Source organism: Elephantulus edwardii, unplaced genomic scaffold (assembly GCF_000299155.1).
Source record: "Elephantulus edwardii isolate Elephantulus edwardi_28Jun2011 unplaced genomic scaffold, EleEdw1.0 scaffold00069, whole genome shotgun sequence".
Classification (NCBI taxonomy): Eukaryota; Metazoa; Chordata; class Mammalia; order Macroscelidea; family Macroscelididae; genus Elephantulus; species Elephantulus edwardii.
The window spans coordinates 4,376,624-4,380,423 of NW_006399819.1; the positions used below are offsets into that span (position 1 = coordinate 4,376,624).

The 3,800-nt window shown below is 37.7% G+C and overlaps 1 pseudogene; it reads right to left on the reverse strand.

Moving 5' to 3' along the window:
* Positions 1-1,735: 1,735 nt before the first annotated feature.
* On the reverse strand, positions 1,736-2,643 carry LOC102868930 (annotated as a pseudogene).
* Positions 2,644-3,800: the final 1,157 nt, after the last annotated feature.

The window sequence follows — 3,800 nt, forward strand, 5'->3', positions numbered from 1 at the left end:
AATCGGGATGGGTGTGTCAGAGGCAATGTGATTGGCACAGGATAGAGCAGGGTTTAGGGCTGTTGTACATAGGAACGCTATGAGTCGCAAATGACTCGACGGCACATAACAACAACAACAATGTGTTGTTATTGACAAACCATTCTTTATTGTGTATTTTAAAAAATTTTTTAATTGGATTTCATTTAAGAAATACTTTACATTATGTTTCATTCATATACATTGTGTTTTATACAATCTTTCATTTATATTATTGTTGAGGTTCTTGTCTTCCTGCTCACTGACTATTTAATCACTTCTGTTTACCTTTAATTGTCTTTTAAGTATGTTGGACACTTCTGCCCTTTTAATCTTCATATTCTGGATTGCATTTTCATGCATTTCTCTTATTTCCAGTTCTGTGTTGGCAGTACCCTCTCCATCTTGTCATGACTTTTTAAGTTCTTGTACCTTTTTATCTATAGTTTCAAATCTTCGCTCTGCTTTTGCGTTTTCTTCTATTGTTGTGCTAATTCCTTCTCATCCATATATTTCTTCTGGCTCCATGTCTCTGGGGCCTTTGTTTTCTTTGTGGTTTCCACTGTTTTTCTTCCATCATTTGCTTTTTCTTCAGCAGCTGTTCAAATACATCTTCATCAATATATTTTTCTGGTTCTCTACCTCTAGATCATTCACTTTATTTGTGGCTTTCATTGTTTCTTCCAGTACTTTCATTCTTAGCTGTTCAAATGTCTCCTTATCATCTGCTTTCTTTACTTCGGGGAATTCTTAGGTCTGTAATATTTTCTGCTTTTTTTTTTTTTTTGAGAAGGCTTAATTTGTTTTTTCAGTGTTTGAAGCTGCCTGCTGCTTTCTCAACATAATGTGAAGTTTTTCTTGATAAGTGTTAGGTCATTCTATTGTGTTCCTGAATGTTGTTTTTGGTCCTTGTCTTTATGATGTTACTGATTAGTTGCCAAGTTAAATTGTTCAGTCTGTGGGGTAAGCTATTCACATTACTGTAAATCCTTTCTGGGAAAATGTGCTTGTCCTAAAGTCCTTGAGGGTCTCTCTCTTTTCTGCAATGAAGCCTTGTAGGAATCTTGTCTTGGAGTAGCCCCTGCAGTCGTTTCAATAGTGCTTCTTCACATATGAAGTGGCTAAGTGGTGTGAGACCTGGTGGTGCTATACTCAAGCAGTTTCTCATGCATTTTTTTTTCTCCTGAAGCTTAATGTCTTTCTCTTCTCTGGAGTGACAAGAGATCAGAGCCACCAGTTCAAGCAGCTTGTGTGCAGGAGGTTTCAAGTCAGTCCTCCTTCACACAGAACTGAGAAAAGTCTTTCTTTTTAGTTCTGTGTCCCAATATTTCTTGTCCCGTTTGGTCCCTGGCATGGCCCAGGTGCTATGGAGGCCAGTTCCCCTAGACGGAGGGTCCTTTAACCCCAGAGAATTCTCAGTCCTGTCTTCCCACAGCAGTGGAGAATGCTTGTTCTTGGCACACAGCTTCACTTCTCTCCTCTTTTTTCCTGCAGCTTAGTATTTTTCTTTGTCTCTGGTGTGGCCAGGAAATCAAGGCAGCCAGCACAAGCAGCTTGTGTGAAGTGGGTCTCAAGTCAGCCCTCCCTCCTGCAGAAAGTCAAGAAAATTCTTTCCTTTGCTTGTAGCTCTGTATCCTAAAGTCTCTTGTCCTGTCTGGTCCCTGGGACTGCCCTACAGCCATTCTCAGATAGAGGGACCTATATCTCCAGGGAAACCTCAGTCCAGGCTCCTAACCAAAAAAAAAAAAAAAAAAAAAAGAGGAGACTGTTAGCTCCTGGCACAGAGCCTCACCCCTTCCTTTTCTCCTGTAGCTTAGTGTCTTCCTTGGTCTCTGGTGTGTCAGGAGATCAGGGCCATCAGCTCAAACCGCTTGTTTGCAGGGAGTGGCAAAGTCCTTAATTTTTTTTTTAATGTAGTTTGAATCCTATTGGCTAGAATTTTATGGGGGATTTTGTACCTATGTTCATGAGAGATATTCTGCCTATAATTTTCTGTTTTGGTGATGTCTTTACCTGACTTTGCATCAAGGATAAGTTTGCTTCATAGAATGAGTCTGGGAGAATTACACCTTTTTCTATTTTCTGAAATTTGTGTGTGTGAGAAAAAATTGTATTTAGAATTAGCCCTCTAGACTCAGTTGAGATGATCTCAATTTTGTTGGCAACATCCAAAGCATCATAGTCAGGAGCAAGTCGAACATAGGCCTTCTTCCCTTCATCAGGCCTAATCAAAGTGTTGACCTTGGCCACATCATTGCATAGAGCTTTTTTACAGCTTGTTTAATTTGGTGCTTGTTGGACTTGACATCCACAATGAACACAAGTGTGTTGTTATCTTCTATATTCTTCATGGCTGACTCAGTGGTAAGTGGAAATTTGATGATGGCATAGTGGTGAACCTTGTTTCTTTCTCCTGGGGGCGCTCTTCTGGGGGTATTTGGGTTGCCTTCTTTGGAGTTTCAGCATCTTAGGTTGCAGGAAGGTGGCTGCCATGCAGATCTAGTGTTGTTTTGTTTTTTTTTTTTGGCTGTGGATGCCCTTCAGGACTGCCTTCTTGGCCTTTAATACCTTTGCTTTGGCTTCAGTTTTGGGAGGGGCAAGGGCTTCCTTCACTTTCGGCGGCATCTTCGTAGAAAGGCAATTTTCTGAAATATTATATGTAGAACATATGACAGTTCTTCTCTGAACAGTTGATAAATTTCACTATTACTACCATTTGGCCAGGGATTTTTTTTTTTGGTTGTTGGAAGTTGTTTTATTGCCTGTTTAATGTCTTCTTTTTCAATGGGTCTGTTCACGTGTTGTATTTCAGTCTATGTCAGTTTAGGTAGGTTGTGAGTTTCTAAGTATTTGTCCATTTCTCTAGGTTTTCATATTTGTTTGAGTATTATTTTAACCATTTTATTTTCGTTTGTTCTGTTATGACCTTGCCACTTTCATCTCTTCTTTAGATTATTTGTGCCTTTTCTTTTGCTAGTTTTCCTAGTGGTTTGTCAATTTTATTGACCTTTTCAACAAACCAACTCCTTGTCTTGTTGATGGCTTTAATTGTGTTTCTGTTTCCTATTGCATGTATTTCTTCCATAATTTCTATAATTTCATTCTTTCTAAGAGGGTGTCTGGTTTTCTTGTTATTTTTTTTTCAGCTTTTGGAGATGTTGGGTTAAAGAGTCAATTATCATTTGCCCCTTGCTTTTTTATTTGTTTGCTTATTGCTATAAATCAACTTCTAATTACCATTTCTGCTATTTTCCAGAAATTTTTGTAAGTTATGTTTTCATTGTCATTTGTTTCAAGAAACTTTATTTCAATTTTTTATTTCTTCTACTACCCACTCTAGTAAAAGCAAGGTGTTGTTCAGCTTCCAAATGTATGGATTTTTCATCCTTTATCCTCTTGTTATTAATTTCTAATTTTGTAGCATTGTGGTCTGAGAAGATGCTTTGAATTATTTCTCTTGTTTTTTAATTTATTGATGCTGGCTTTGTGACCTAAAATGTTATCTATCCTGGAGAATGTTCTATGCACATTGGAGAAGAAAGGATCTTGTGCTTTTTTGGGGGTGCATTATGATGCATAAATTTATGAGACCAAATTGATTTATTGTGTGGTTTAATTCTTCAGGATCTTTGTTGAGTTTCTTTCAGGTAGTTCTATCTTTTCTTGAGAACGGTGTATTGAAGTCTCCTAATACTATTGTCGTGTTGTCTATTTCTTTTTCAGTTCTGTTATTTGCTTTGTCTATTTTGCAGCTCCATCATTTAGTGCTTAGATATTTATTA